Below are 22120 nucleotides of genomic sequence, written 5' to 3' on the forward strand. Positions count from 1 at the left end.
CCTGCCCCGGAGAGCCACCCCTGCCTCCACCCCTGTTCCGTTGACGGGACCATCTGTCCATCTGCTTGAACACTGGCGCTGAGCTCAGGAGGAGCTGGGGAGAAGAGCTCCAGGGCTAAGAGCTGGCACTGGCCTCAGAGGCCACTAAGAGACCCTTTCATCTTGCTGAAGGGGAAGCGGAGGCCAGGTGAGAGAGAGAGAGAGAGAGGGGCTTAGCCCAGTCAGAGCGGGAGTCCTCAGTAGAGCAGCACCTGCCCTCAGGTGGCTCTTGTTCCAATAACCTCTAAATCCAGGCAAGAGTCAGAAGTAACACAGTGGGCCCTGCAGAGCTCAGGTACAAAGCTAGAGCCCTACGGTCCCGCGATGGTGCTAATTCACATAAAATTTTCTTCCCCCATTTTACAAATGAAAAACTAGATTCATTTGGGTCAACTAATCTGGCCAGCCATGGCAAGAAGCCCAGCTGAAGTTCAAAGCCAGGTCTTCTGACTTCAGGTTTCGTTTGATGCCAGCACCTCTCCTTGTAAGCCCAGGCACATCGCTTCCCCTCCGTGGGCCTCAGTCTCCACCCATCTGTAAAGTGAGAAGGTTGGCCAAAATCATCTCCCAGAGCCAAGCACAGGGGGGCTGGGGCAGGACCCACTCTGCCTCCGCTCGCCCCAGAGCCCTCCAGGGACGTACAGGAGGTGGACACAGCTTCACAGAGCACACACACGCTTTGTGACCAGTTTTGTAAACACCTTTGCAAACCCATTTTCTCTCTTGCCACACTGATAGATTGCTTTTCTGGTTCTCTCTCTCCCTCCCTTCATACCTCACAACTTACCATGGCTCTCTCTTCTCCCCCATGCACCCACCTCACTCCCATACCTCCCGATCTCATCCCCACACCTGGCCCTGAGGTGCTCTGTCCCTGTCTTCACCTACTTTGCCCCCTCCTGCCACCCCTGCCCTCGTTTCTAGGGCTCTGGCCTAAAGGACACTGATGTCCACTATGCAGAACTGGACACCTCAGCCCTGGAGCTGGTGCCAGGGTCATGGAGCACCGTGCCAGGGCCTGAAGAGGTTGTGGAGTATGCTACCATCCAATTGAGCACCCTAGCACATGACCCCTAGCCACCCACCCCTGCCTCTGAACAACAGGTACATTCCGCCCACCGCCTCCTGCTCTGTGGCCCCCTCCTCACTCTTCCCAGGGATAAAAATGCATGGAGGGCTGGAGAGGAACCACGATGAAAAGGGTAGGGGAGGTGGGCCAGACAGGTGCAGAAGGCACCCGAACCAGGAGCTGGGAGTCTGGAATGTCGCCTCATTTCTGCCATGAGTTTCCTGTGTTACCTCGTGCATATAATTCCCCCTCTAGGAGACTTAGTTTCCCCAACTTTGAAACAAGGAGGTTGGAACCAAGAATCTTTAGGGCTCCTCCCTGTCCAGCAATCCCCGATTATCCTTCTGTGGCTCCAACAGGCACACATTACTCCCGGCAGCCGCCTCACTGCCAACATCACGGGTTGCCTCTTAGCCCCCTCCAGGCACCCTGGTGCTTCACTTTATTTTCTAATCATGGGGCCCCCAAGGTCAAGGCTGGATGCTCACATCCCCCTTTGACCTTTCTTGGCTCAGTGGAGCATCCTGATTCAACCAACCTTTACTGAACATCTGCTCCGGACCGGGTGCTCAGGGCTCAGGGTTTGGAGAGGAACAAGGCAAGGTCCTGCCCGGGGGCTCCCGGCAGAGCGGAGGGTCCTGAGCCCCTGGGCTGAAGGGGGAACTGCTGGGCTCTGCAGGGGGTAATGAGGAGGGCTGTCTCTGCAGCCTGGATCTTGGAGTTACATGGAGGTCACAGAGCAGAGAAGCAGGAGACAATAAGGAAGGTCATTGGGGGTTCACCAAACACATGAGGCTCCCTGAGAGGTTAAAGGAAGCTGAGGACCCCTCAAACTGAGAAGCTAGAATCCTAGAGTTGGAGACTCAGGTCCAAAGGTTGTCTTCCACCCACTGCCTCTCAAGACCCCCGATCCTCCTGCAGCACATCAGCCAGACAGAACTTCGCCTCGCCCCCAACCCCGCACTAGTATGGGAAGAGCTAAGACCTGAAGGGATGCAGAGTCCTCCCGAAGGCCCCTGCGCAGCTGGCCCTGGAGAACTTGGCTTTGGAATCAGTGGTCTCCCTCCTCCGGGCCTGACGAAAGGGCCATTGCTGAGCCTTCCTGTGAGGTCTGGGCCCCGGGAGGCCCGCAGGGAGGAGGCCATGCCACTCTCATAGTGAGAGAGACTGGCTTGGGTGGGGAGGGGATAGGAAAAAAAAAAGGCTTTAATCCCATAAATCCTAATTTGGAATCCCTCCCAGCCTCTCTGAAGCACAGGGAATTGGGGCGGGTATAATCTTGGGTGCTCCTGGCAGAAACCCAAGAAGGGAAGGGTTCAGCCACCCCCCTCATCAGCGTTCACTTGCCCCCCCAAACATCTCCACCGCTGGCAGAGTTAAGGGGGAGCGTCTGGGTCCTGCTGTGGGAGAGGATCTTGTTTGGGTCTGAAAGGTGCTGGGCCAGGTTCTGGGAAACAGAAGGCACAGGGCAGGGCCCAGCTCTGAGCTGTGGGTCTGGAGAAGGAGGAGGCTGCTCAGCAGGGAGTGAACCCGCTCCCCTTCCCCCCCCCCCCCCCCCCCCCCCCCCCCCCCCCGCCCCCATGGCCAGCCCAGGCGCCAGGCCCCTTCCCACCACGTGTTCTCACTTGCCGGCTTGAGCAGCCCCGAAGGAGGAACTGGGATGTCAGACAGGAACAGGTGTACAGCCGCTCGGGCAGACCCTCCCCCTCACGGCAGGCCTGGGCCATGAGCCCCAGGAGCCCAGGGATGAGCACCTCACTTCCCCCTCACCCCATCCCCCGGGCCATTTGATGCCCTCAGCGAGGCCTTGGCCAGAAACTTATTGGAACCTCTGGGTCGTGAGACCCACTTCAGCTGGTGGCAGAAGTACCTAGAGAGAGGTGCCTCCCCTGGGAGGAGGGGGCACGGCGGGTAAGGGGCAGTGGGCTTCACTGCACAGGCTCACCCCAGAGCCCACACTCCTGGGCAGAAGAGGTCAAAACCCGGGGCCTCCCCCACCTCTCCCTGGTCCTCAGGCATACTCAGCTTTTTTTCCCTTTCTCTGGCCCCGGGCCTGGCCACTCCCTGTCTGTCCCCAGCGTCTCTGGTTTCGGTTCCCCCCAGTGTCTCTTCCCCGCCAGCCTTTCACTGTCCTGTCCACCAGCTCCTGGTTTTCTAATTCTCATTCACACATCGGTTCCTCTCTCCTGGCTCCTCACCGCGCCCCTCCCCCAGCCCCCCCTTCTCTCTCCCACCCCGGCTTCTCCTGCCCTTTCATCTCCCCCTTCCTGGAGCTCACCCCACTGAAGCTGCCGGTTCCAGAGGCCAGGACTTCAAAAGGAGATCAAAGCTGGGTTCCCCCATCAAAGACCAGGCTCTGCCAGGAGCACCCCCCTTAGACCATAACTCTCCCTGACAGGCCAGAGTCCCACATCCCAGCACCCCAGGAAGCACATTCTCCGCCATCACCCCATGCTGGAAAGCCTGCTGTGTTTGTTGGAAAGTTCCCAGCACTTGGGATTCAAAAAACTAATGGAAACCCAGTACAGCGAGCCCTTACTGGCTGTGTGACCTTGGGCAGGTCACTGAACCTCTCTGACACACAGCTACATGGTGTCTAAACGGGCTATTGTTCACCTTATAGGACTATTGAGGGGAGTAAAGGAGGGAATGCAGGTAAAATATCTAGTACTAGGCCTGTCTTATAGTAGGTGCTCAATAAGTTGTTGCATTGACTATTACTATTACAAAATCCTCCAGAGATGAAAGCATGTAGAAATGAGAGGTGTCCAGGGAGTGAGGCCTGCTGCTACCTCAAAAGACAAGGCTCCAAACATCTCAGTTTTGGGCCCCCAAGGAAACCCTCCGCCTGAACCCTGCTCACCAGATGGCCGGGGCTTCAGGAGCGTGCAGTTTTGGAAGCCGCCGCCATCAATCCGGCCAGACTCCCGGGCTCTGTCTCTGTCCGGGCTCTCCTGCCCAGGCAGTCCCTTCTCCCCAGCCTCCAGCCCGGGTCCTCGCTCTCAGCCTAGGTCCGGCCCCACATCCCTCAAGGGGATGATGGCGTCAGGATGGGGTGGGAGGTGGGGCTGAGAGGCCAAGGCTGCGTTTATGAAACTTTTCTTGGCTCTGAACATCAGAGAACTCCAAGGAGGACGTGACTTGAGTTAAGTCCCTAAACCTCCTGAAGCTTGTTTGCTCATTTGTCAAATAAGGGGTGAGCGGCTTCAAATCCCCCTTTGGCTGCAGACTGTGCATACATTATAATTTTAAAGAACCGAGGAGGTAGAACTCAAGGCTTTCTGAGCCCCTGAGGACCAGGAGACTCTGAAGCCGATTTTCAGTCCTCGCTGCTTCCCACAGCCGGCAGCCCTGGCCACTCACCGTCTCTGCCAGGGTCTCTGCTGGTCCTGTTTCACCAGGAAGCAACTGAGGCTCGAGGAGATGAAGGGGCCTGCCCGCTCCCTTTCCCTCACCAGCCGAGGGGGCTTATTCTCCCCGGGTTGCAAATGGCCATATGGGAACTAAGAGCTGATGAACACAGGCCTGGCTCTGTGCTCCCGGCCTGCCCACAGCCCAGGACTGTTCCACCTCCTCCCCACTGCCCTGCACTGGGTCCCACCCTAGATGTCTGTCCCCCCGGCCCCCCCAGTTCCAGGGCTCCCCAAAGCAGCATCCCACCCCCAGATCACCTGTGCCACCCCCCCCACACACACTGAAGAAAGCAACCTCTTCCTTCCCAGCTTCGGGGCTCAGCAAGCCCCCCAACCCCCACCCCCCAGGCACACACCAGGACCCCCTAGGTGTTCAAGGCCGGCCTGAGCTGCCCAGGAGCCCAGGCTAACAGACAGGTCCCACACCTGTGCCCGCCAGCATGCAGCCCTGACCACGTACTGTTCCTTGGCGTGATGTTATTCCATCTTCATTTCAATCGAAGCAGACACACATGGCCTCTGCCCCCCTCCTCAGCAGGCACGTTCAGCAATGGGCACTTCTGAAGCAGGCCCATGGAATGTTCGGGGGGGTGAGGCAGCAAGAAAAGTTCCTGCCCCCTGAATTCCACACCCTAGGGCAGCCTCATTAGTGGAGCCTGAAGAGGCCACTGCCCAGATGTGGCCAGACACAGGGGCGGGGCGAGAAAGTGGAGGGTAGAGGGCTGCCCTGAGGGACACAGACTGGGAGCCCCCAGGCCTGAGCCCCCACTCCCGGCTGCCTTTTTTTTTTTAATGTTTATTTATTTTTGAGAGAAAGAGAATGAGCAGGGGAGGAGCAGAGAGAGAGGAGAGCAGAGGATCTAAAGCAGGCTCTGCACTGACAGCAGAGAGCCCAATGCAGGGCTCGAACTCATAACCGTGACATCATGACCTGAATGGAAGTCAGACGCTTAGCTTTCTGAGTTAAGTCCCTAAACCAGGCCCCCTCCCAGGCCTTCTGATTTGAGTCTTCCCTTGCCTTCCTGAGGACAGCCTTTGCTCTCGGGACACCTTACCACCTCAGGTGTTCTTCCTTCTCTCTAGACCTGGAAGAGTAGGAGACCCAAGTTCACACCTGGAAGGGTCTTTGGAGCCAAATGGCCTGAGTCTTATGTTCAACATCGCGGGAGACCAGGAGCCGCGCAGGCCAGACAGGGCAAGCAGGCCAGGGACAGAGAGGGAGCGGAAGCCTTCCCCAGAGCTGACCAGACTCCTCTTCTCCTTAGACATGGGCGCTCTGACCTCAGTGGTCTTGGCTACCCTGGACCTCGCTGCCAGACCCTTCGAAACAGGGTTGGTGGGATGGAGCTCCCCCTGCTGGAAAGCCCAGGAAATGTGCCACCGTCTCACCCAGGTTAGCAGCCCCAGGGAAGTGGCTGTAGGATATGGGGGTCGGGTACCTGGGGTCCCTGAGACATTAGGCCAGGCTCAGGGACATGGACCATGGACAGAGCCGATAGAGGGGAGGAGATGGATTGTGAGGTGCCATGCGGTAGTCATCATTCTACCGGTTCCCTTCCTTAGCACCCCCTCTGCCTGTCCCCACTGTCCCTAGAGCTCCAGAATCAGACCTGCCAGGACCCTAGCCCTGCAGAGCTACCCTTACATCTGGAAAGACCACCTCCTGTTGATGGCTGGCCACCTGTTGCACCACTTCCTCCAGCCTCTTCACTGACCTCCCCGAGCTCAGCACCTGCCTCTAATGGCCATCCACATAGAGGACACTGTCCCCTCTCCATACTCATGTTGGCCCACAGCTGCTGCTTTAGGCCAGCCCAGGACAGAAGCCTCGCCTACATGCCAGTCCCCTCAGCCCAGACCCACAGAGCCCTGAGATTCCACTTCCCTTCAGTCCCCCCACATCAGGGGACAGGGGTGAACTTGAGAGTGAATGATTGTAAGGACCCCCCCACCCCCACCATGGACAGGCATGGATCTGGCTAAGAGTGAGTGGCTGTGCCTGAGTGTGAGCAGGTGTGCATGCCTTCAAACCACCACACACTCTCCATCCTGTCACCGAAGCTTCCAGAGCTCCAGCCCTGACTCCCCCTCAGCCTTGAAGCTCAGCAGCACCCAGGCCTCTAGGCCCAAGATCACTGCCCCATGGCAAAGCTCTCCCCGCTTTCCAGAACCCCTCAGATCACCTCCAGACTCAAATGCCAAGCTCCTGCTTCCCGCTCCTCACCATCTCAGGCTTCAGAGGCAGATCTCCTAAAAGGGTCAAACAACTCAGACCAGGTCATAGCTTCTGCTGGCCACTCAGAGCCCAAGTCACCTCTGACTGGTCAGGTCCCCTTGCCCACCATCAGAAACGGAAAGGTCCAAGAGGCCTGGGGGTTCCCAGACCATGAGGTCTTCCAGCCGGAAGCTTGCAGAGCTTCTAGGCCAGTCCTGTGCCAACCTGGCTCTCTTTGGACTGGGAAAGAGACAATCCAGGGAGCCACAGGAAGTCCCCTCTTCCAGACTCTTGGGCCTGGCCAGAGCGAGCTCATGTGCCATTGACGGAGAGGGCCCTGGGGACATCTGGGTGCCCCCCAACCCCGAGGCTGCCATCTGCCCTCACTACTCACAACTGCCCACAGGTAGGCCCTGGGCAAACAGGGGGAGGAAGGAACCGGTGCGACCTGGCAGCCACAGACCCCAGAGCACTGGACCAAGAAGGTGGCCATTTCTGAGCTCTGAGTCTGCCTTTTCCTTGCTCCTGGGCCAGCGAGAGCCAGAGGGTGCCACATGGGACAGGCTCATGCGAACAATGATGGGGGAGGCAGGAATGGGTCACCCCCAAGGCAGCTTAGGAGAGCCTCCACCTTCTAGATAAGAGAAACTCCTCCTCTCCCAGATTCCCCATCTCATCCCCACCCCGTGGGCTGAAGAGGTTTCAGGGGGCCCCCGTCTTCCCCACCAATACTTCCCCTCTCAAGAGCCCGACTGCCACCCATGATCTATTGTGAGGATCACTAGAAGGTGGAGCCAACCCTGACGGAGGCTCAGGAAGCACTGGAGGAGAAAGGCCCGGCAGAAGGTCAGGACAGCAATGTCAGTATATAGGTAAAAAGGCCTAAGAAGGAGCCGGGGCTGATATATCCCTTCTGGCCATTGACAAGAAAAGCAGTTCACACCATCATTCACATTTCCAGCCAGCTTCCCCTAGCCTTACCCCCACCAACTGGAACCCAGTCCTCATGGCCCCCAAACCCGGGGATAAGAGCTGTGCACAAGGGCCACAAACAGACGTGTACAGAGAAGCTCATAACCCTGGGAACGCACGGCCCCGGCCTGGGTCCCGCCAGCCTCAGTGCTATTGTTTCTTACAGGGCAGGGTGGATCACTGCATTGTAGTCCCTCCATGCTGATTTCAACAGGGTGTTTGTCCAAACACGTACGGGACAGAGAGGTACGGGCTGTGTGGTACAGCTAGGTGGGCTCCAAGGTCTGTACCGGGGTGTCCTGAGGAGCGCAGTGACGTTTCACAGAACTCTCTCGTTGGCTTAGTTCCAACCTCCTCGTGGTTTCTTTGAATGCAAAAATTGTGTTCATTGAAAGAGACGGAGCTGCAAGGAACTAGAAATTATTCTGTAGTTAAACTGGTAATCCGAAAGGTCTGGGAAAGATGTAGGGTTAAAACAAAATCCCCGAATTAAATTGAACAGAGATGAATGTGTAGTCCTTTATTGAGGTTCAGACAGTCACACACATTTGGGATTAGCAATGCCCGGATTGGTTGCAGTTCATGGACACAACTGCATTGACAGCATGCTTAAAATGAGGTGAACTGGGGTGCCTGGGTGGCTCAGTCTGTTAAGCGCCCAACTCTTGGTTTCGGCTCAGGTCATTGATCTCACAGTTCGTGGGTTCGAGCCCCGCATCAGGCTCTGTGCTGACAGCAGGGAGCCCGCCTGCTTGGGATTCTCTCTCCCTCCCTCTGTCTCTGCCTTTCTCCTTCTCTCTCTCAAAATAAATAAGCTTCAAAAAAAATGAGGTTAACAGCTTTGGGGATTTCCTGAAGTTGGTTGAGGCGGCCCCACAGCTGGTTAACTCTGCTATTTGGTGACTAACTACATCAATGCCCCAACTTGTTTGCGTTGCTTGCTTGTGTGTTTATTTGTGTTATTTTGTTTTTACATATTTCTGGCCCTGTTCTCCTCAGTCTACACCCTTGTCTTCAAGTCAGCTCCACTCACAGTGACAAGACAGCTGCCACAGTTCCGGGCATCACATCCAGGCTCAAATTTCCAGCAGAAAAGGAGGCCAGCTCTTCCTCTGTCTTTTTAAAAGGGAGGGAATCTTTCCCAGAAGCACCCAGGCTTCTCCTCCACCTCTGTGGGTAGAATTGTGTCACATGGCCGTGTCCTTGCCTAAATCATTCATGGGGAAGGGAAATGGGCTCGCTACGACTCCTTAGTTCTGACTCTCCCTTTGGCACTTGGGGGAGGGTGGGTACTTGCTTAAAATCAGGGTTTGAGTTAGGAAAAAGGAAAGAGGGTGACAGAGAAAAGAGAGATGAGTAGTCTCCTTCACCACTGCATCTGGGCACCTCAGACTGTCTCAAGAGACCGGATTAAAAACACAGGCAAGGTGCCTGGGCGGCTCAGTCAGTTAAGCATCCGACTTCGGCTCAGGTCATGATCTCAGGGTTCGTGAGTTTGAGCCCCATATCAGGCTCTGTGTTGACAGCTCAGAGTCTGGAGCCTGCTTTGGATGCTGTGTCTCCTCTCTCTGTCCCTCCTACCCAACACACATACACTCACGCTCTCTGTCTCTCAAAAAAGAAATAAATGTTGGGGTGCCTAGGTGACTCAGTCAGTTGAACGTCTGACTTCAGCTCAGGTCATAATCTCACAGTTCGTGGGTTTGAGCCCCGCGTCGGGCTCTGTGCTGACAGCTCAGAGCCTGGAGCCTGCTTCTGATTCTGTGTCTCCCTCTCTCTATGCCCCTCCCTCGCTCATGATCTGTCTCTCTCTGTCTCTCAAAAATAAATAAATGTTAAAAAAAAAATTTTTTTTAAACACAGGCAAAACCAGAGCAGGAGCTTCTGGGCCAATCCCAGCCCCCTTCCGCCCAAGTGTGAGCCCAGCAGGGGCTGGAATTAACACCCACTGTAGCGACAGACATGTATGGAGCCACTATTGTGCCCAAAACAAAAGGAACCAAGAGAACTGTCCATTCGATTTCTAATTCAAAGAGCTTACATACAGTATAATTGGAGGAAGGAGACAGAATGTATGACGGAACAAAAAAATAGTAATTCTGTTTCCATAAACCCTGCGTGAAAATCAGCCAGCTTTCTTGTGCCTCAGTAGAAAAACAATAATTTAAGATTGGCACGCAGCAGCAGAGGTGTGGACACTGGCACTCCACGCTCGGGGAACACAGAGGAAGAAGAGCAGTGTTATTAAAAATAATAGCACCTGTAACCATAGTCCGTTAATAGAGTTAATAGTAACAAAAATGGACATTTCCAGATACAGTAAGACTGTCCCTTGCTTGGGGAGAGTCGCCAGGGAGGCTGGGTGATAGGAGAAAATACAAGGAGGCTCCTGCAGGCACGTCTTCTAAGATGCGTGTCCTCGCTCTCTAGAAAATAGGACATTACAATGTTTTTAAAAAATAGTAACTCCTAAATTTCTACGAGTGCCATATGTGTTGGGTCCAGTGCTGGGAGCTTTGGGTACATTGTCTAGTTTAATTCTGAATGATCTACATGCTCTCCTGAAGCCCTTTTTAGGGTTTTGGAATCACTCTTTCCTTTAATATTCAGGCAAACATGGTCGCACTCTGCACGCTCTCCAAGATTCCTGAGAATTGCCAGGACTGACCCTCCATTTTCTTGATTCCCTCTCACTCTGATTTCCTCTTTGTTCTCAATCTTGCTCTGAGCTCTGGAGTCTGGGCTTTTTTTTGGTCTTCACGTTGATCTGCAGAAGTGGTGATTCTGAAACCAGATCTGAGGTGGGTGGGAGCAGGGAGAATCCAGGAAGGCTTCCTGGAAGACGGTGGGGAGGTTCCCCCAAATGTGACTGACATGAGGCAGAACCTAAGAGAATTCTACTGAAAGTTGGGAGTAACTGGGGGAAATTGGAAAGTTTTCTAAGCCTAGCAAACAGCTCAAAATTTAAAAAACCAGACCTCCTGTCCCTGCAAGTCCCTCCACGCCTCCAGAGGGGTCTCCAGCCTCTACCACTCGGCCTCCAGGCCAGCTGCTGGGCCCCCTCACACCTGCCCCCCTTGTTTAGCTCGCTCTGCCCCACATTCTCCTCTGAGGGTGAAGGCTGGCTGGAGAGCTTTATCCATCGAAGTCAAAGGGCCCTTTTCCAAAACAAGGATCCCTGTCTCTGTGCCAGCAGTCAGTGCCTTTCTCCAGAATGCAAAAGCAGCTAGAGACACACGCTTGATTCACAGCTATCTGCCACGGTGACGGCTGCTTACAAGGGGAGGAGCTGAGCTCAGTGTGCAGTTAAGAAATCTACCCAGCGTCACAGAGCTAGGATGCAGTGATGTGTGAGTTTGAAAACGGTCTGTTGGCTCCAGAACCACCCCTTTGAACTATGGCACTCATCTTCATGGAGGCAAAGCTAGAAGCACCTTGAAGGTGGGGGGCGCACCAGGCAGAAAGCAATAGCATGTGCAGAGACCAGACCAGCTGGGCCAGAGGCGGCCCAGAGGCAGGGAGCCTGGGAAGAGGCTGGAACAGAGGAAGGACAGCCTGCCTTAGCAAGGGGGCCCCAGGGAAGGAGATCAGGGGGTAGACTGGGAAGCTAATTAGGAGGGAAAGCTTAATGGACAAGTGGGTCAAATCCTACAGGAGGACCGACCTTGGAGGGTGAGAGAGAGAAGAGCCAAGAATCATCCAGATTTCTGACAGGCAACTGGGCCAATGCTCCCTGAGGGAGCGACCATCAGGAAGGTGGGGAGAGGGTGTTTACAATGTGTTCGCATTTGCACACGTGGAGACGGAGGTGCCCAAGAGAGATGTGCACGCGTGTGTGGATGTCGGGGTGTGGTTCCACAGACAAGCCGGTACTGGACAGGTGCTCACAGGCTGATGGGTGGTAGTTAAAGCCATGAGGAGGAAGGATGAGCTCAGGCAGGGCAGCCTGGGGAGGGAGAGGCCAAGGGCCTTGGATGCCACCGCAAAGCACTCTGGGGAAGGGAGGGCCCTGGGAGAACCACTGTCCGTCTGAGGAGACAGAGGTGAGAAAGGAGGAGACTGAGAGAAGTCAGCTATGTCAGAGGAAAGGAAGGAGGAACAGGATCCAACAGGGCGGCCTCCACGGTGTCATATGCGGCTTGAGTCAGAGATGTCCTGAGGGTGTCACTGGGTTTAGAAACGGGGTGTAGGTGCCAGGGGACTCCTGGTGACTTCAGAGGTGGCTGGCGATTCCACTCAGAGAAATAACACCAGAGGCCGATTATTATTGGTTTGGAAAGTGAATGAGAAGTGGGAACGTAAGATAACAAGAGTTGGGGGTGGGTGGGGATAAGATGCTGGCTGAAGGGAGGGGGAAGGGAGAGGGTTTGGTTTTAAGAAGGGAGGGAGTTGGGCAAGTATAAATGGCCGTGGAAGGAGCCAGTGACAGTGGGCAGGAGGGCGGCAAAAGCCAGAAGTGAAGTCTCAGACGGAGGCAGATAGGAGATCTCTGTGGCTGAGGGGCTGAAGCTCCCACTAGCGTCCCCTAAAGACAGCCTCTGTCACAAACATCTGAATCAATAGAAATCCATTAGGAAATGTTGGCCTGGACACCAACCATGGTCCCAGGAGGGTCAGAGAAGGAGTGGGAGATGGCTCCTGATGGACCGTTCTGGCCCCGCAGGAGGGCCGGGACCCAGACAGAGGTTGGGGAGGGATGGCTCCGGAAATGCTATGACAGCCAGAGACCTTCTGGGCCACAGCAAAGCTCTCCCTGCTCGCCCTCCCAGGGGGGTCTTTGTATGGTCCTTGACCACCCCCTTGAGCCGCCCCTGCTGGCTTACATGGACCTGGGCTTCTGTCTCCCTCTGCCCTCTGGGACTTACCTGCATGCCTATACCTTCCACCTGGGTGCAGAGTATCCTGGCTCCTGGCTCCCTGATTCAGAGCAGAGCCTGGCACCCAAGGACCCAAGCTCTTCACTGGGCCTGTCTCCCCCACAGCCTTCTGGAAGCTGTCTGCAGACCCAGCTCCCCCAGCCACCCCTCCACATCCCCAGGCTCGCTGAGTTCCACCAGCAAGCACGGTTCCACACCAGGATGACAGCGGTGCTCATACACGTGCTGCTCACTCACTCCTTCATCTAGTGCACCCTTCCGGAGCACCCGCCGCTCGCCCAGGGCCTGGCTGGTTGCTGGAGATGATGTGAACACCAGATCCATCCCTGCCCTCATGCTGCTTGCGCTTTCCTCCTCCAGGATCGTGCCTGACACCTTTGCTTGTTTTGTCCTATTTATTCTTAGGGCAACCCTACGAAATAGGCACCACTCTCTCCTTTTTGTAAAAGAAGAAACTGAGGCACAACATGGCTAACAGTCACACTGCTTGTAGGTCACAGCACTTGACCTACACCCTCAGAGTCTTCGCCACCTGCCAGCAGAGCTGACCCTCCGCTTCTCTGCTTCTCTGGGGACGGGGTCTCCAGGTAGCTACCCTTCGCTGGAGCCATCCCTTCCCTTTTTCTGCCTCCTCCCTCCTTCCTTCTCTCTGTCCCTCAACCTTTGGAGGAAACAACATGTTGAGTCCAGAGACCCAGGTCTGAGGCTGGCTCTTGCTCACCAGCTGAGCAAGCAGCAGGCTGTTTGCGTCACTGCTCAGAGCCCAGGTCCCCTTCTCCCTGAAACGAGGGTAATGGCCTGCACTCTGCCCTCTCCAGAAGGCACGGGGAGGAGTAATGAGGTCAGTGAACAGAAAGTGCTTTTGAAGGTGCTCACGGGCAAGGGGTTACCTTCATCAAAGCCTTCTCCAAGCGGAAGAATCCCAGCATCAGCAAATTCCATGCTAACGCGTGCCACAGCCCCTGAGCTCCCGTCCTAGGCTGTCCCTGCCGCAAGCCCCTCTCCAGCTGTGTGATGGAAGGGTCTTCCTCTTCCGAAGGAACGTCAGGTGTCATCTAATGGGGAGAGAAAGGGACTGGGGGCCTTCCTTGCCCTTCGGAAGTCACATCCAAGGAAAGACGGCAAGACGCACTTATTAAGCACCTATTATATACCGGGCCCTAAACTAAGCACTTTGTGCACAGCACCTCATTTATTTCTACAAAGCTTTTCAGACTAACTTCCAACCATTTGCACTTTACGGAGAAGAAAATCAATTGATTGGAAATCAAACTTTGAAGTGATGGATTTAGGACTCAGGTCTGGCCCCGTCTGATTCCAAAACTCATGCTTCTCACATGAAAAAAAAACTCAAACCTGCCTGAAATCCCTGCTGACAGCTACCCGCTCCGACCGCAACCTGAGCAGTGTCACTCTGTGACCGTCGCTGGTGTCGCTCCCTGTCTGCCTCTGCACTAGACCACCAGATCTCTGAGGACGCGGATTATAATAAAGTCTTCTTGGTAACCCCCGACTGTCAGCGCCGGGCCGGGACCACGGAAGGCAACATGAGCCGAATGACTGAACGGCCAAAGACTCATTTTTATCTTAAGGACAAAACCATGAATCTTCGGATACAGATATAATGTCAACTTGTTTCACACCTTTTATTTAACTCCTTGATCAATGGGGGACTTGGTAGGGTGTTGTGATTGGTTCAAAGGAAAAGTCAAAAGAACCTCAAATGTAAATGTCTTCATCTGCTCAGGCTGTCTTTGAAAATAACTCAGGCTGGAGGGGGAGGGTGCTGAAAAAGCAGAATTTTTCTCACAGTTCTTTAGGCTGGGAGTCCAAAATCAGGAGAAGCACAGTCGGTTTCTTATCCACGCTGCCTTCACTCTGTCCTCACGGGCCCTGGCTTGGTGTGCGTGTGCACAGGAGTTCCGTGAGACCGAGCGGGCTCTGGGGTGTGTCTCCTTCAAGGACACTAATCCCACCCAGTCAGAGCCCCACCCTATGACCTCATTTAACCTTAATCGCTGCACAGAAGCTCCAGCTCTTAATTCAGTCACAGGTCAAGGTAGGAATTTGAGGGGAGGCAGCACTCGGACCTTCAGTCTGTAACAACAGGCCAAGGATCGCTGACATGAAGTTACAGGCAGATGTGAAATGGGTCCATCCACTGGGCACTAATGAGTAGCATTCCAGACAACACCAGTTGCATTTCTAAAGACAAAGAGTATTATCAGTTTTCTACAACTCCCAGAGCTGTAAAGCGCCTCAAAGACAATGAAAGGTCAGAAACACACACACACACACACACACACTGTTTCCCTACGGAGTGAATCAGTGAATCGACAAAAGCAGCTGTCCAGGACACGGCAAGATGTGCCCCCTCCCCAGCCATCCCTAATGTCATCTCACGTGGACTGCACTTTTCTAAGTAGGTTTCAAGCCCAATGTGGAGCCCATCATGGGCTTGAACTCACAACCCTAGGATCAAGATCTGAGCTGAGACCAAGGGTGGGATGCTTAACCAACTGAGCCACTCAGGCACCCTTGGACTGCACTCTTACATGTTTCACTCTACTGTCACCAACTGGGGGTGCTCCCCCAGCCTGACCCCTAGGTCTTTCAACTCCCACCTGCAAGGATACTAACACCCAAAATTCATATTCGCAGCTGCCTTTGGAATGGAGTATCTCCTTTGCCTAGACTGGAGGAAAGAAGGTTGCATTAAAATGTCCTAAAAGGAGGGGGTCCTCACATGCTGCATAGCTAATAGCACGGGCACAGGTGGATGGGGGAGAAGAAAGCCCTGTGATACTGGACACCCGAGCCCCTCATGACTGGCATTGGCTTATGGAAGATCTCCTTAGCCCAAGAAAGAGGGTGCACTCTACACTCCTCCTGGAAAGGGGCATCCCCAGGCCGCTTAGACCCCAAGGGGTCCTTTTCCAAGAGGGCGCTGTTGAAAATTTCAACTCTTAACCAGAAACTGCACCCGGCAGGGACAGAGTGCAAGAGGAAGAACAGGAGTGTGGAGGACATTCCCACTGGAAACATCAATGGAGAGCAAGCCCAGGGACATCCCAGTGCCAGGAAGAGGCCAACTAGCTCACTGCGAAATTCAATCTTGACTTCAGATCCTCTGGAAATCCAACCTTGGCTCTTGGAAAACAATTTCTGGTGTCTTTCTCTGCTTTCCTTTTATGAAGGTCAAGTTCTTCCTGCAAAACAGAGTTTGTGGTGCAGATTCATGGTGTTTCTCTCTAGAGGGACAGTCCGTGCAAACTGACGGAGAGCGACATCAACACTTGACAGCTCACATCTCTAGCCGGGACTGGCAATGACCTACAACCACTCTGCTGGTGTCTCTGCTCGGGCCGCTATAACAGAATGCCACAGACTGGGGGGCTTAGAAACAACAGGAATTCATCTCTCACAGTTCTAGGGGCTGGAGCAGCATGGTCAGATGGGAAGGAGGACAACAGACTGCTCTAGTTTCCTTTCAGGAGGGCACTAATCCCATCACGAGGACCTCACCCTCATGACCTGACCACCTTCCAAAGGCCCCCACCTCCAAAAACCGTCACACTGTGGGGCTAGGAATTCAACACATGTGTTTGAGGGGAAGACAACATTCAGTCCATTGCAGCTGGCCACCTCCCACCCATGCCACCCAGATGCCAGTCATCATTCTAGATATATTTGGCCTTGTCGTTTTCCTGCCTAACACTTTTTGGCTTACAGTCCCCTACAGGATAAGGCCCGTGATGTATAAGGCATGCCACAGCAGCACTGCCAGCCACTCCCCTCTCCACTTCCTGGCCCCTACCTTGTGCTCCACCATCACAACTCTCTGTAGTTCTCTGTACACCTTGAGCCAGTTCTCAGTTCTCCATGACTTTACTCACACTGTCTCTGCTGCCTGGAAAGACAGTCTTACATCCTTTCCCTACCAGCTCCTATCCCCTGGGAGGTGTGGTCAGATGTCCTCTTTCCCCCTCCTCCCACCCCCCTCCCTGCACAGGCTTTCTGCTCCAACATGCATCTTCCTACCACATCACACCTGTTCATATCTGTGCCCCCCCTTCCACTCAGCTGTTGGCTCCCTCTCCTGTACTGGGTTGAATAGTGTCCCCTCAAAATCCATGTCCACCTATGAATATGCCCTTATTTGGAAATAAGTTCTTTGCAGATGTAATTAGTTACGATGAGGTCACACTGGAGTAGGGTGGGCCCCAAATCCAATATGATTGCTGTCCTTTTAAGAAAAAGGAAAAAATTAGAAGCAGAGACATACAGGGGAGAATACCATGTGGAGACAGAGGCAGACCAGGGTGATGACTCCACACACCAAGGAACACCAAGGATGGCTGGACACCACCCAAAGCTAGGAGAGATGCAAGGAAGAGTCTTCTCTAGAATCTCGGAGGGAGCGTGACTCTGCTGTCACACTGATTTGGGGGCTCTATTTTTTTTTTTTAGTTTATTTATTTATTTTGAGAGAGAGAGAGAGAGAATGGGGGGGAGGGACAGAGCGAGAAAGAGACAGAATCTCAAGCAGGTTCTGTGCCGTTATTGCAAAGCCCGACACAGGGCTCAAATTCACAAACTAGGAGATCATGATCTAAGCCGAGATCAAGAGTCAGAGGCTTAAGTGACTGAGCCACCCAGGTGCCCCTGATTGGGGGGCTCTGGCCCTCAAAACTGTGAGAGAACACATTTCTGTTGTTTTTAAGCTGCCGAGTTTGTGGTACTTGTCACTAAGGCCCTAGGAAGCTAAGAGACATTTGGGCGTGAGGGAGGGGGTTGCTGCTGAAACAAACACCTAAAAATGTGGAAGTGGCTTTGGAATTGGGTAATGGGTAGAGGCTGGAAGAATGTTAAGGTTTATGGTAGAAAAAAAAATCTAGACTGGCTGGAAGAGGCCATTGATAGAAATAGGGAAGTTCAAGGGGATTCTGGTGATAGCTCACAAAGAAGTGACAAGAGCGCTGGAGAAAGCCTTCGGCATCTTAGAGAACACTTCTGTTGCTATCCTGTGAATGTTGAAGGTGCTTCTGGTGAAAGTTCAGAGGGAAGAAAGACGACCTTGTTATAAAGAAATCCTTGTCAAATTGTGTTCTACCATTGGATAGGAAGTAGAACTTGGATAGTTTAGTGGAGGTATTTTCACACTAAGTGTGGATCCACGGGCCTGCTTTCTCCTTGCCATATATATTAAAATGTGAGAGGAAAGAGATAAATTGAAGAATGGATTGTTAAGCAAAAAGGAACCAGGGGCACCTGGGTGGCTCAGTCAGGTGGGCGTCTGACTTCAGCTCAGGTCATGATCTCACCATTTGTGAGTTCAGGCCCCATGTCGGGCTCTGTGCTGACAGCTCAGAGCCTGGAGCCTCTTTCAGATTCTGTGTCTCCCTCTATCTCTGCCCCTCCCCTGCTTGCTCTCTCTTTCTCTCTCAAAAATAAATATTTTTTAAATATTAAAAAAAGGAACTGGCATTTGATGTGGAAAATTCTCAGCCTATCTAAGCAGTGTGCTCTGGAGACAGGGCCAGGGGCACAACTGAACACCTTTTGTTAAAGAGCTTGAGCACGTGACCTATGGATTCCATCACCCATTTCAGCAGATGTCGGGAATAGAGGTGTGATTATCTACGAAGGACCTGTGGAAACCCCTCATGGCTAATGTGATGGATCCTTCTGACATACAGAGGAGACCTACAAGATTGGGTGTATGTGTGTGCAATTTAGTTAACTTTTTATTGGAGTGTAACATATTTAAGGAAATGTACACAAGCTATGGGTGTCACAAAGTAAGTATACCTGTGTCTTTAGCTTACTGATGAAGAAATCACACGTTAACACCCCAGAAGTACCCTCACGTCCTGTCCCAGTCATTACCCCCCAAGGTTAACAATATTCTGACTTTTTAAAAAATTAATTAATTTATTTATTTTTAATTTACATCCAAATTAGTTGCATATAGTACACTAATGATTTCAGGGGTAGAATCCAGTGATTCATCCGCTATGTATAACACCCAGTGCTCATCCCAACAAGTGTCTTCCTAAATGCCCCTTCCCCATTTAGCCCATCCCCCACCCACAGCCCCTCCAGCCACCCTCAGTGTGTTATCTATGTAAGAGTCCTTTCTGTTTTTATATTATTTTTGCTTCCCTTCTCTTACATGCATCTGTTTTGTATCTTAAATTCCACATAGGAGGGAGAGACTACAGGAGTTTAGAGGATTTCACATCAGTAGAAATACTAGCAGTCTAGATGGAAAGAAAGAGTGATGGAACAAGATGAAGGGAGAATGACTTGGAAAGCAAAGTCCCGCATGCATAGACCAGACAGGGAAAGTCACCCCAAGGGCGCAGAGAGGGAATCAAGCCACAGAGAATTATTCTCTAGCTTTGAAGCCTTATGAAACTTCCCTTGCTGGATTCAAACTTGCTTTTAAACCAGTAACCCCCGCTGATACCTTCTATCTTCTCCCCTTCGGGATGGGAATGTCCATCCTATGCATGGCCCACCATTGGACTTTGGACACAGAGAGCTTGTGTTCTAGTCTCACATGTCCACAGAGGGAGGGCAATTCGGCCCCAGGAAGTCTCATGCTCAGAGCCCCATCCGTGCTCAATGTAAATGATGAGATCTGAAACTTGTTTGAGTTGATAATATTTAGATGCGATTCTAGAGTTAATGACAGAATGGTTAAGACACTTGAGAATGTTGAGATAGGGTGGATGGATGTCCTTTGCACATGAGACAGGGAAGAATTGGGGGAGATTAAAAGGTGAAATGTAGTGGATTGAATATTGTCCCCCCAAAACTCATGTCTATCCAGGACCTGTGAACGTGAACTTTATTTGAAAATAAAGTCTGTGCAGTTGTAATCATGTTAAGATGGATTTACACTGGCTTAGGCAGACCCTAAATCCAATTTGACTGATGTTCTTTGAAGAAGGAAATCAGGAAACAGAGACACACGGGACAGAATGCCATGTGGAGACAGACAGACAGGAATGACGACTCTATAAGCCAAGGAACGCCCAGGACTGCCAGATACCACCAGGAGCTAGCAGAGTGTCGTGGGGCCAGTTCTTCTCTAGAACCTCAGAGAGAGCATGACCCTACCGTCACCTTGATTTCAGACTTCTGGCCTCCAGAAGTTGTTGTGAGTCATCTAATTTTTGGTACTTTGTTACTGCAACCCTAGAAACAAAGGGCTTTCTTGTTAGAGCCCTACACCTCATCATCATCGTCCAATCACCAGAATACAGGTTTCCCCTCGGAGGTTAGGACCTGTAGACAGACTAACACTCAGCCACCGAACCTGCCTGCAATCACCATCTTTTTAGCCCTCAGGGAGGGACCTTAAGTAGAGGATGGAGATATTAGCCAGACAAGAAGGGGGACTGGGGTCCTGGTAGAGGGAACAGTATCTTCAAAGAGCTAGCTGTGATTGAGAACATTCCTTGGACACACAAATGAAAAAAGGTTAGCAGTAGGCACCTGGGGGGCTCAGTTGGTTAACGAACCAACTCCGGCTCCGGTCACAATCTCGCATTGATGAATTCAAGCCCCACATCAGGCTCTCTGCTGTCAGCCTGGAGACAGCTTCAGATCCTCTGTCCCCCTCTCTCTGCCCTCGCCTGCTCATGCTCTCTCTCACTCCCTCTTTCTCAAAAATAAACATTAAAACAAAAGTTAGTGAAAGAAAGGGAGTGGAAGCAGATGGAACCACATAAAAGAAACCAGGTTAGGTCAGCAAGGGCCTTGTAGGCCAGATGAAGGGGATTGGATTTCATCCTATGAGTAAAAAGAAGTCATTGGTAAGACTCTATTGTATGGAATATATATATACATAAAAACCGATAGAGAGAGAGAGAGAGAGAGAGAGAGAGAGAGAGAGATCCTGACAATTCAGCAATAAAAAGACATAAAGCCCAATTTAAAAACAGGCAAGGGATTTGAAGAAACAAAGAAGAAATATAAATGAGCAATAAGCACGTGAAAAGACCCTCAACATTATTAGCCATGAGAGAAATGCAAAGCAAAACCACAACGAGGGATGCCTGGCGGCTCAGTCACTTAAGCGTCCGACTCTTAATTTCGGCTCAGGTCATGATCTCCCAGTTTGTGAGCTCAAGGCCCACACTGGGCTTGTGCTGAGAGCCAAGAGCCTGCTTGGGATTCTGTCTTCCTCTCTCTCTGCCCCTCCCCCACTTGCTCTCTATCTCTCTCCCTCAAAAATAAAACTAGAGGCACCTGGGTGACTCAGTCGGTTGAGCATCCAACTTCAGCTCAGAGTTCATGGTTCAAGTCCTGTGTCAGGCTTGCTGCTGTCAGCACAGAGCCCGCTTCAGATCCTCTGTCCCCCTCTCTCTGCCCCTGCCCTGCTTGTGATGTCTCTTCCAGGATAAATAAACCTTAAAAACAAATAAATAAAACTAAACTTAAACACACACATACATACACGCAACGAGACAGTCACTACTTTCCACCCACTAGGATGGCGGAGTTCCCATATGACTCAGCAATTTCACTGCAACATACATGCCTACGCAAACTGAAAATACATGTCTATATATATATACCTTGTACACTAATATTCATAGCAGCATTATTCATAATGGTCAAAGAATGGAAACAATCCAAATGTCCCTAAATTGACGAAGAGATAAACCAAATATGGCTTATCCACAAAACAGCTATTTTATTTTATTTAGCCATAAAAAGGAATGAAGTACTGATACACGCTACAATACGAATGAGCCTTGAAAATATGCAGAGAGAAAGAATTCACACAAAAGGCCACATATTGTAGGATTACAGCTAGATGAAACACCCAGAGCAGGCAAAGCCAGAGAGTCAAAAAGTGGACTAGGGGTGACTAGGGGTGACTAGGGATGTTGAGGGACTAAAGAGGTGACTTCAAACAGGTACCCGGTCTCTTTCTGGGGCGAGGAACATGCTCTAAGATTGGTTCTGCTGATGGCTGCACAATTCTGTGACAATACAGAAACCCACTGAACTGCCTACTTTAAAATGGTGAGTTTTATGATATGTGAATTGTACGTCAATAAAAACAAAAAGTATGCCGCTGAAGAGTTCTAAGCTGGAGAGTGGTGTGGTGTGTCAGCATTTGGGGAAGAATGTGCCCTGGCCCCTGGGTGGAAAACAGTCTGGAAGCAGAGAAACCCTGACAGTTAGAGACTGTAATTGGTGAGAGGCAATGGCAGCCCACACAAAGGAAGTGGATGGAAAAGGTCAGATCCAAGGGGCATATAGGATGGATGTAACAGGTCTACACATACACAGTCATAACTGAAGTGTGCAGAAACATGACTTTCTTTATCTCCCTACAACTGAATTTAACTTTGTTTTTGTGGTGGTTTTAGATAATGTCCTCTGGGGTGCCCGGGTGGCTCAGTCAGTTAAATATCCAACTCTTGGTTTTGGCTCAGGGCATGATCTCGCAGTGCGTGGGTTCGAGTCCTGCGTCTAGCTCTGTGCTGACAGCGTGGAACCCACGTGGGAC

At 52.2% G+C, this 22120-nt stretch overlaps 1 protein-coding gene across 1 annotated transcript in view; it reads left to right on the forward strand.

The window, feature by feature from the left end:
- Window positions 1-22120, forward strand: part of NECTIN1 (nectin cell adhesion molecule 1) — a 111134-nt gene that overhangs the window by 88536 nt on the left and 478 nt on the right. The gene's annotated exons all lie outside the window — the stretch shown is intronic.

This window comes from Suricata suricatta, chromosome 11 (assembly GCF_006229205.1).
Source record: "Suricata suricatta isolate VVHF042 chromosome 11, meerkat_22Aug2017_6uvM2_HiC, whole genome shotgun sequence".
Classification (NCBI taxonomy): domain Eukaryota; kingdom Metazoa; phylum Chordata; class Mammalia; order Carnivora; family Herpestidae; genus Suricata; species Suricata suricatta.